The following is an 11,753-nucleotide window of genomic DNA, read 5'->3' as shown; positions in this document are numbered from 1 at the left end:
ACTTTCAGCAAGCTTGTGTTCATCCCGTGAGTCTTCCATACTCAGCTACCATTATGGACCTAATTACCCCTTAAAACACTAAGTGAAATCATGTATCTGATAGGGACTGAGTTCTAGAATATAGAAAGAACTCCATACAACAACAAAAATAACCACAAACCTGATTAAAAATGGACAAAGAACTAGAATAGAAATTTTCCCACGGTAGACAAACAAATGGCAAATAAGCACGTGAAAAGGTGCTCAATATCATTAATTATTAAGGAACAGCAAATCAAACCTGCAATGAGATACTACTTCACATCCACTAAAATGGCTATTATGAAAAAAACCCAGAAAGTAGTAAATGTTGATGAGGATACAGAGAAACTAGAAAACTTGTGCATTGCTGATGGGAATGTAAAATGGTGCAGGGCGCCTGGGTGGCTCAGTGGGTTGAGGCCTCTGCCTTCGGCTCAGGTCATGATCTCAGGGTCCTGGGATCGAGGCCCGCATCGGGCTCTCTACTCAGCAGGGAGCCTGCTTCCTCCTCTCTCTCTGCCTGCCTCTCTGCCTACTTGTGATCTCTCTCTCTGTCAAATAAATAAATAAAATCTTAAAAAAAAAATGGTGTGGCCACTATTGCAAATAATTTGGAGAGTCCCCAAAACATTAAAAATAGAATTATTATATCATCCAGCAACACCACTTCTGGGTGTATACCAAAAAGAAAGCAGGGACTCAAATATATATAAATATATATATATATATTTGAGATTTATTTATTTTTGAGAGGAAAGGGAAGGGGCAGAGGGAGAGAGGGTCTTAAGCAGACTCCGTGCTGAGCATGGAACCTGATGTGGGGTTCTGTTTCACAACCTCGAGATCACAACCCTAGCCAAAACCAAGAGTTTGACGATTAACCAACTGTGCCACCCAGGCACCCCAACAGATATTTATACACCAGTAGTCACAGAAGCATTATTCACAACAGCCAGAAGGTGGAAGCAACCTAGTGTCTACTGACAGATCAGTGGATAAACAAAATACGGTACACACCTACCATGGAATATTATTCACCCTTAAAAAGGAGAGAAATTCTGAAACATGCTACAACACAGATGATCCTCGAGGACATTATGCTAAGTGAAATAAACCAGTCACAAAATTTTACATATTTACACAAATCATACAAATATTGTATGATTTCATTTATATGAGGGACCTACTTTAGTCAAGTTCACAGGAACAGAAAATAGATTAGAGGTTCGATGGAAGTAAGGAGGGGGGTTTCTTAGAGAGCTGTGTTTAATGGGTACAGAGTTTTAATATGATATGATGAAAAGCAGGAGGTCCATGGTAGTGATGATTGCACAACAATATGAATGTACTTAATGCACAGAACACTTAAAGATGTCACCACAATTAAAATAAAACACTGTGTAAGGAATTGTTATCTATATAACTTAAAGTACAATCTGAATCATAACACCACATGTCTCACATGAAATGAATAATCAGACATACAGCACAGAGGATCCCAAAATACGAATCAATCCCTGCTCAGTTTTCACAATATTGAACCACGATCATCCATGTAATTTACATGACATTGTCTACTTGTTTGTTTGCTCATTTACTCACAGATGAAAAATTTTAGGCTGATGAAACATTGCTGCTGGGTCCCCATTTTAGGCTTTACTTTTCTTTTGCAATCCTGGTCATGTTACAATAGAGCAGCTGTATCCAAAAGGGAAGCTCTCTGTTGTGCCAGGAAGTTACCCCAAAACAGAAGCACCAGTTATCCAACTATGAGGCAACTCCCCTTAGTCAGGGAGTTCAAGTGCTACAGTAACATTGGCTTAGTCCTTACTATTCAGATCCTATTTTATCCACATTGTTTGCAATGCAAACTTCCCTTTGCAAACTTCTTTTTCCAAAACAGGATAATATCTTAAGGGAATGGTAAGCTACTTTTTAAAATAGGAAAGTCAATTTTTATTTTGAGAAAGTTCATAATTTGATCTACTTTTACCAAGTTCCTGCAATTACTCTTGTGAATGGAAAGAATGAATGGTTTTATTTCTTATAATGTAGGAACTACATAATCTAGCAAAATTTCTCTCCCCCCCTTAAAAAAGAGTTTATCATTGCCTTCAAAGACTTCTGTATCATCCGTTAGCTATTACCTGTGTTTGAATCCAAGCAAAGGAAAATCCTACAAGTAGTTTCTTCAGACTCTTTTATTTCCTAAATTTTAGAAAGATCCAACCCATTTGAGGGGTCTTTGCCAAAGCAAAATTTGCTTATAGGTAGAGTGTGATATAGAACACTGAAGTTTTCTAATACTTTCTGCAATTATTTTGTTCCTAAAGTATTGTTATTAAAGTAGAGTTCTGGAGCCTGTCGCTAGCAATCATTACCCTGGTCAACACTGTCTCCCGACAGAATATAATCCTCCATCAAAACATCAAAGGGTCCACTTCTGCCAAACCTTTCTAATATGCATATTCAAGTGTTTATTCATAATGTGAATTCCTGGGAGATAGATCAAAGGTGTCATGAGAGCTACATTTGAATTCAACTTGGGATAGAATGACTAGGTACCCAGTATTACATGCACAGGTTTCAGAAAATGCTATAATAATTTCACTCATGTTAATGTCCAGTATTTCCTAACTATTCAATCTTCATTATCCTATTGAGATGATATGACTTATGTAGGAATAATCCTTTAAGCTCACCATTGGCACAGATTATATGCTTTTCGGCCACTGCAATAACATTGCACCAGGGAGCACCCTTGCCACAAAAACAGGTGTGTGGCCTTGTAGCCCAGTCTAGTAGGAACATATGACTTCCTCAGCAGGGCTCCAAACTTATTTAGTGTTGTTTCCTGGCTAGATGAAATGCAACTCTATGATAGTACCAAATTCCTAACTTTTTTTTTTAAAGATTTATTTATTTATTTGAGAGAGAGAGAGCGCACATGTGCACACGAGTTGGGGGGAGGGGCAGAGGGAGAGAGAGAGAATCTCAAGCCGATTCCTCACTGAGTGTGGAGCCCGATACAGGACTCAATCCCAGGACCCTGAGATCATGACCTGAGCCATAATCCAGAGTCAGCTGCTTATCATACTGAGCCACTCAAAATCCTTCCTGTTAAAATGTTTTCCATCTGGCTTTCATTCTCTCTTCATCACAAAGTATACTTCTGGACAAAGGAATATTCATCAGTTATATCAAAAAAGGCCATCTTAAGTCATCCTTTAGAAGGTTAAGTTTAGTTTGCCAAATTCCAAAGTAGAGTTTTCATGTTTACCATATGAGAGTTACTTTCCTGTTTGAAGGGATATTGATCTTTTTATATAATAAATACATTTACCTGTGGAACATTGCAAATCTAAAGGCCATCTGTGGCAAAGAGGCTTTCTTCCAATAATTTTTCTCCCTTTCTTTCTGAGTAGAATCCCTGATTTTTGATGAGGTCCATTTCTGTCCAGAAGAAGACTGTATTTCCTCACCTTCCTGCAGCTCGATGTGGCCACATGACCACATTCTGTCCAGCAGGATATAAGCAGGAATAGCACATGGAAATTTCAGGAAATGTCCTTAAAGGGAAAGGGCTGTTCTAATTTTCTCCTTTCTCTGGCTAAGATTTGAATGTGGTATCTGGAGTCTGAATAAGCCCACATGGGCTCTGAAGAGAGAGCCATGTGCTAAGGGTGATAGAACAAAACATAGAATCTTGGTTTCCTGGCACCATGGAATGGTTTATCAGCCCTAGAGAGATGATCTCCAGATTTCTTCATGAGAGAGAAGTCAGTCAACCTGTTGTTTTGTTAAGTTACTGTGATCTGAGATTTTTGTTGTTGTTGTTATTTATAGCTAATTCAGCTTTCAAATATGGAAAGAAATATACCATATTGTGTTGTAAGTTTAGTTTTGGCTAATCGTGGCATCTCCATTTAATGAAGTCATTCAAACCTTAATGATGTTCCTCATAGTAAAAATAGTAATAATAATAATAATAATAATAATAATACAGCTCTCTCTCCTTTCTCTTCCTGAGAACCAACTTAAGGCAATAGATAAGAGGAGAAAAACTATGGAATTGGCCGCTATCTTTCCTTTTGTGTTTAGTGTTGCCTACAGTTCACCTGCCTACTGAACACCTCATTTTATTGTGCCTCACTCGATTGCACTTCCCAGATGCTGCATTTTTTACAGATTAGAGGCTTGTGGTAACCCTGCATTGAGCAAGTCTTTCAGTGCCATTTTTCCAACAGCATTTGCTCACTTGGTGTCTCTCTGCCACATGTTGGTAATCTTAGCAATATTTCATATTTATTATTATTATTATATCTGTTATAGTAATCTGTGATCAGTAATCTTTGCTGTTACTATTGTAGCTGTGGGTGGGTGGGTGCCACAAACTGCACCCATATGAGAAGGCGACCTTGGGGCTCCTGGGTGGCTCAGTTGGTTAAGCATTAGACTCTGAGTGTCCACTCAGGTTATGACTTCGGGGATGTGTGATAGAGCTCCATTTGGGGCTCTGGGCTCAGCAGGGAGTCTACTTGGGGATTTTCTCCCTCTTCCTCCCCCCGCCCCCAACTCACACATGTGCTCTCGCTCTCTCTCAGATAAATAAATATTTTTTAAAAAGAGGGTAACTTAACAGGCAAATGTTGGGTGTGTTCTGACTGCTCCACTGACCAGCCATTCCCCCATCTCTCTCCCTCTCCTTAGGCCTCCTTACTTTCTAAGATAGAACAATATTGAAATTAGCCCAGTCAGTAACCTCACAATGGCCTCTAAGTGTTCAAGTGAAGAGTTGCATTATCTCTCACTTTAAGTAAAAAACTCAAAATGATTAAGCTTGGTGAGGAAGGCATGTTAAATGCTGAGATAAGGTAAAAGCTAGGCCTCTTGCACAGAACAGTTAGCCAAGTTGTGAATGCAAAGGAAAAGTGTTTGAAAGGAATTAAAGGTGCTACTCCAGAGAACACATGAATGATAAAAAAGTGAAACAACTTTATAGCTGATGTGGAAAGCATTTTCGTGATCTGGACAGAATATCAAATCAGCCATAACATTCACTTAAGCCAAAGCCTCATCCAGAGCAAGGCCCTAACTCTCTTCAATTCTATAAAGGGTGAGAGAGGTGAGAAAGCTACAGAAGAGAAGTCTGAAGCTAGCAGAGGTTGGTTCGTGAGGTTTAAGGGAAGAAACCATCTTCATGACACAAAAATGCATGGAGAGGCAGCAAATGCTGTTGTAGAAGCGGCAGCAAATGACCAAGAAGATCTAGCCAAGATCATCAGTGATGGGGACTGCACTAAACAGGAGATTCTCAAAGAAGATGAAACAGCCCTCTACTGGAAAAAGATGCCACCTACGATTTTCATAGCTAGAGAGGAAAAGTCAATGCCTAGCTTCAAATCTTCAAAGGACAGGTTGACTTGCTTATTAGGGGCTAATGTAACTGGTGACTCCAAAGTGAAGCCGATGCTCATTGAGCTTTCCAGAAATTCCAGGTCCCTAAAGAATTATGCTAGACCCACTCTGTCTATAAATGGAACAACAGTGCATGGAAGACAGCACATCTGTCTACAGCATGGTTTACTGGATATTTTAAGCCCACTGTTGAGATCTACTGCTCCGGAGAAAAAGATACTTTTCAAAATATGACTGCTCATTGACAAAGCACCTGGTCACCCAAGAGCTCTCATGGAGATGTACAAGACTAATGTTTTCTTGACTGCTAACTCAACCTCCATTCTGCAGCCTGTGGATCAAGGAGTAATTTTGACTTTAAAGTCTTATTATTCATGAAATGTGTTTCAAAAGACTATGGCTGACATAGATGGTGAGTCTTCTGACAGATGTGAGCAAAGTCAATTGAAACCCTCCTGAAAAGGATTCACCAGTCTAGATGCCATTGAGAACATGTATGATTCATGAGAAGAAGTCAGAACATCAACAGTATCAGGAGTTTGGAAGAAGCTGATTCCAACCCTCATGGATGACTGTGAGGAGTTCAAGGCTTCAGAGGAAGTCACTGCAAATGTGGTGGAAACATCACAAGATCTAGAATTATTAGAAGTGGAGCCTGAAGATGGGACTGGATTGCTACAATCTTGTGACATAACTTGGATAGATAAGAAATTGTTTCTCATGGATGGCAAAGAAAATGTTTTCTTGCTGTGGGATCTACTCCTGGGCAAGATGTCTGAGGACTGTTGCAATGACAAGAGAGGATTCAGAATTTACATGAACTGAGTTGATAAGGCAGCACCAGGGTGGGAAAGAATTGACTCCAATTTTGAAAAGAGGTTCAACTGTGGGTAAAATGCTACCAAACAGCATTGCATGCTACAGGGAAATTATTTGTGAAAGAAAGAGTCCATTGATGTGGTGAACTTCCCTGTCTTATTCTAAGAAATTCCACGGGTCGCCCCAGCCTTCAGCTAGCTGCCAAATCAGTCAGCAGCCATCAGTCTCCACGCAAGACCCTCTATCGGCAGAAAGATGATGACTCACTGAAAGCTTAGATGACAGCATATTTTAGCACTAAAGTATTTTTAATTATTTATTTATTGGGGGGGTGGCGAGCACAAGTTGGGGAAGGGACAGAAGGAGAGGGAGAAGCTGACTCCCCATTGAGCAGGGCGTCCAGTCTGGGGCTTGATCCGAGGACCCTGAGTTCATGACCTAAGCCAAAGACAGAGGCTTAACTGGCTGAGCCACCCAAGTAGTGCAGCAATAAACTATTTTTAAGTTAAGGTATATACATTGTTTTTCTAAACATGATGATAGTGTATACTTAATAGACTGCCGTAGAGTGGACACATATCCACTGGACACCCAAAAAAATTCATTTGATTTGCTTTAATGTAATATTCCCTTTATTGCACTGGTCTGGAACCAAGCCTGCAATACCTCTGGGGTACACCTGCACAGATGACACGTGTATAGTAAAGGGTCTACACGCATGGGCTGGCTTAGCTGTGATGGCAGGCGTTTTGCATTATCTTTAATAATATGACTCAGAACACATGGCTAGTTAAAACCAGAGAGACAAAATTTGAATCCAGGAGTTCTGGGCCCCCAAATCTTCATATCGCATTGGGCAGTTTAGTGTTTCTCACCCACTCTGAGTGATAGGCAAAAGACAGAGTGGCCTGAGCAAATTCGTGACTTTTTTTTTCCCTGCGAACTAAACGAACTAAATTAAGTATCAGGATTTTGAAGATAATACCATAGAACTTTCTGTGGTTGTGGCTGAATCGACAGACAGACAGTTCCTACCAAGTACAGCCTCCCTGCATTATCAAAATGGGAATCCACAAAGCTGTGGTCACTGACAGTGGCAGCACTGGTGGACAGAGAAGATAGCGGTGACCGAGAACTTGCAACTCCCTTCTTCTCTTCAGTACCCAAAGCTTTTTCCAAAAAGGGCATCTCAGTAAAGCCATCCCAAGGTCACCCGTCCCAGAGCACTGTCTGTGACCTGCCAGGAAATTTACCAAAGTACTTTTGTGGAGAAGTATTCTGTGACTCTTCTCCCTCCTATTCAGCTAAAACAAAATCTTAGGTTTAGCTGCTGGCTTTTCAAATTTTTCTTTGATGAGATTAAGCCAAAGGGACTGCTCTTGACCAACAACTTGGTCAACATAATCAGCAACATAATCACTGGTTACTGAAATCCTGAAAAGACTATACAGCCCCTAAATTATAGTCTGCTTTGAAAATGAATAGCTGTATTAGATAAATACACAAAGGCTAAGGGTAGTATGCTTCTAGATTTTTGTCTCCAGCTCTAAGATTATGATCTAGTCAAAAGTAGGAAGTGATAGGTAGAAAGGAACAGATTGTGATAAAAATCTCACTGTTTTCTGAGAAGAGTGTTTTTCTCCCCCTCCTTTTTAGAAGATTTTATTTATTTATATATATATTTATTTTTAAAGATTTTATTTATTTATTTGACAGAGATTCCAAGTAGGCAGAGAGGCAGACGGAGAGAGAGGAGGAAGCAGGCTCCCTGCTGAGCAGAGAGCCCAATGTGGAGCTCAATCCCAGGACCGTGGGATCACGACCTGAGCCAAAGGCAGAGGCTAGATTTTATTTATTTTTTTGAGAGAGATCACAAGCAGGGGGGAGGGGCAGAGGGAGAAGCAGACTCCCCACTGAGCAGGGAGCCCTATATGGGGCTCGATCCCAGCACCCAAGGAACATGACCTAAGACAGAGGCAGACACTTAACCAATTGAGTCACCGATGTGACCCCTTTTCCCTTTCTTTAGGGGTCACCCTGTTAACTCCATTTCCATATTAACAGTGTGTCTCAACTGTTTATTTTGTAAGTCAGTTTTTTTTCTATCAGAAATAGCAAGCATGGAAACTTTTAAAAAAGAATGACTGTATCAGGACTAAAATTTGAGAAAGTAAAAATAGATCAGTTTAGGCTTCACCAAAGAGTATGGTTCTTTTTGTTGTTGTTTTTGTTTTAAAAAAAATTTTTTTTTAAGATTTTATTTATTTATTTGACAGAGAGAGATTACAAGTAGGCAGAGAGGCAGGTAGAGAGAGGAGGAGGAGGAAGCAGGCTCCCTGCTGAGCAGAGAGCCCGATGCGGGACTCCATCCCAGGACCCTGAGATCATGACCTGAGCCGAAGGCAGCGGCTTAACCCACTGAGCCACCCAGGCGCCCTTGTTTTTAAAAATTTTTATTTATTTACTTGACAGACAGAGATCACAAGTAGGCAGAGACAGAGAGGGAAGCAGACTCCCCACCGAGCAGAGAGCCTGACTCGGGGCTCCATCCGAGGACCCTGAGATCATGACCCGAGCCAAAGGCAAATGCTTTAACCCACTGAGCCACCCAGGTGCCCCAGAGAGTATGTTTTAAAATACATATATAGTATGTACTTACATTACAGCAGAGCAACAATCCAAGAGTTTCTGTATTTGGAAAATGTTTTGATAAAAATTTTGGCATTTATTAGGAATAATCACATTTTTTAAAAAGCAAAGCTATAGTCTTCGCAAATTCTGTTTGAAAACTAGTATAGACTTGGGAATATATCCTGGCAGTGGGCATATGATAAAGGTTAACCAGAGAACAATGCTTTGTAAGAAAATCGAGATCTGAGTCTTGTGTCATTGAGGTGGGCTGGTTCAAGTTTAGGAGAAGAATGGAAATACAGGAAGCTTCAGAGAAACCATGCTTTCTGGATGGATGTGAGCCTTTTAAAACAAGAACAGCTTAAGGGAGATAAACCCAGCTCTATATTCCCAGAAAAAGGGAAGCAGAGTTAAGAGCATTTTGTAAGAATCCGTGGTAAACTAGGTAGGGGTTTATTTGGCTATCAAGAGTGCATTTTTCACTTGTACTGGGCGGCCAGACTTAGGGCTCAGATAGAAAGGAATGTGCTTCCCTGGTACCCAAGGGAACTGAGAAAAAGAAATTTAGCAGCTGCTTCAAATCTTAGTAGCAGTCAGGGTATATATCTAAACTAACCAAATAAATAGACGGCTCTGCTCTTGGACTGGCAGTGGAAATAAGCGAACTAGAATGGAAACCGGAAACAACTGAAAGACCGTGCACTGTGGGGCCAGAGTTGAATGGCTTGAAGCAACACACAGGCTTATTTACCTCCTTTGTACACAATTTGTACCTAACGATTTGCTCGGACTGGACAGCTAATTGACATACCCTACACGGAGAGCAGTGAAATGGATCTGGAGTCAAACGGCACAGACGACGTGATCCCAGCGACATCCCAGGGGCGGAGCCTGAGCTCCTCACCCGACTATCCTGGGCCTCGGGAAAGGTTTAGTGAATGTTTGAATGAACCTTACTGCACCCCGGAACCTACTTCTTTGAGCTGCCCCTGCACACTGACCCCCCTACTGGTCTCTCAGTTTGTAGCCACTCCAATGTATTGCTGACAGCAAAACACAGCTATGGGTTCTTTCGGCTGCAGGCGGATGTAGACCGCTTTACCCGCTGCTTTGCAGCTCCTCCCCTTGGGAGACAGTCTATGTCACCCTTCATAAAGCGAGGCTTGACCATGTGACTTGCTTTGGCCAATGGGACATTAGCAAATAGAACTTAAGAAAGGCTTGGAGAGGTTTATGCATAAAGGTTTGTCCTTTCTCAGGGATTCTGCCCACTCCTACTCAGAAAGAGCCCAGGCCTGTCTCCTAGAGGGTTAAAGAGCCCGTGGCGAGAGGGCATCTCATCTCCCAGACATCCCAGCCAATCCAGCCCCTTTAGATGACATGGAGTGAGCTGAGTCAAGCTAACCCTGCTTGGAGCAAAACAGACCCAAATTGTTTACCCACATAATTGTGAGCAAACAATGAAACTCTGCTTTGAGGGGGATGGGGGATGATTTGTTACACAGCATTTGGGGGATGATTTGTTACACAGCAAAAACTAACACCAGTACCAAAGACTATATGCCAATTACTATCATCTAAATAGAAAAATGTTACAAGGCTTTAGCAAACATGATATGGGGATTCCTTTTCTTTTTTTCTTTTTGAAGACTAAAATAAATTTAACATTTCTTTCTTTTTTATATGAATTTATCTTACATTTTAAAGAATAATACAATTTAAAGCAAATGTTATACTACAGCACTGGGGTGCCTGGGTGGCTCAGTCCTTAAGCATCTGCCTTTGGCTCAGGTTATGATCCCAGGGTCTTGGGATGGAGCCTCGCATCTGGCTCCCTGCTTATTGGGAAGCCTGCTTCTCCCTCTCCCACTGCCCCTGCTTGTACTCCTGCTCTCACTTTCTCTCTCTCTCTCTCTCTGCGTCAAATAAATAAATAAAATCTTTAAAACAACAACACCACCTATCTACAATTAAGTGATTCACCCAATTAAGTAATTTGAATATACTCAATAATCAAATCTCTCATTTCTTAGTCAACATCTAATACCGCTTTTACTTATTTATGCAAATTAACCTTACTTATTTCATATTCCAAATCTGAAAAGTTAAACACCTATAGTCTTTCAAATCTGATTCTATTATTTATTTCTGTTAACTCTCATCCGTGATAGCCTGTTTTCCTCATGTGTTTGGTATTTTCTGACTATGAGTGAACTGTTGTACATTTATCTCTTGTAATTCTTTGAAGTCTGTGTTTTAAGTTGGATTCCTGCAGAATGGATTTGCATTTGTTTCTTCCAGGTACCCAGGGACACACAGGTAGTATGAATTTGTGCCTTCAAACCGTAACAGGACCTGCTTGTTGCAAGAAACTCAGGGAAATTTCCTACCTCCCTGCCTCCAGCCAGAGCCAAGGCCAAATGAGGTAAGTTCTAGCACTATATTTTTTTTTTTTCTTATGAGAGAGAGAGAGAGAGAGAGAGCATATGAGAGGGGAGAAGGCCAGAGGGAGAAGGAGACTCCCTGCTGAGCAGAGAGCCCAATGTGGGACTCGATCCTGGGAGAGCCAAAGGCAGTCACTTAACCAACTGAGCCACCCAGGTGCCCAACTCTAGCACTGTTTTACTGGAAGGGTAGTGTTGCCTGCTAGCAAATAAAAATATAGGACAGCAGTTAAACTTGAATTTCAGAAAACAAGAAATAATTTTTTAGTATAAGAACAATTGACCCTTGAACAACATGGGTTTAAACTGTATGGGTCCACTTTGACACAGATTGTTTTCAGTACATACAGGACAGCCCTGTACTTCCTTATGACTTTCTTCTTTTTTTTTTTTTACATTTTTTTTCCAATTTATTCATTT

The sequence above is a fragment of the Neovison vison genome, chromosome 12 (assembly GCF_020171115.1).
Source record: "Neovison vison isolate M4711 chromosome 12, ASM_NN_V1, whole genome shotgun sequence".
Taxonomy (NCBI): Eukaryota; Metazoa; Chordata; class Mammalia; order Carnivora; family Mustelidae; genus Neogale; species Neogale vison.
The sequence above is the reverse complement of the archived record's forward strand: the minus strand, read 5'-3'. Positions refer to the sequence as shown.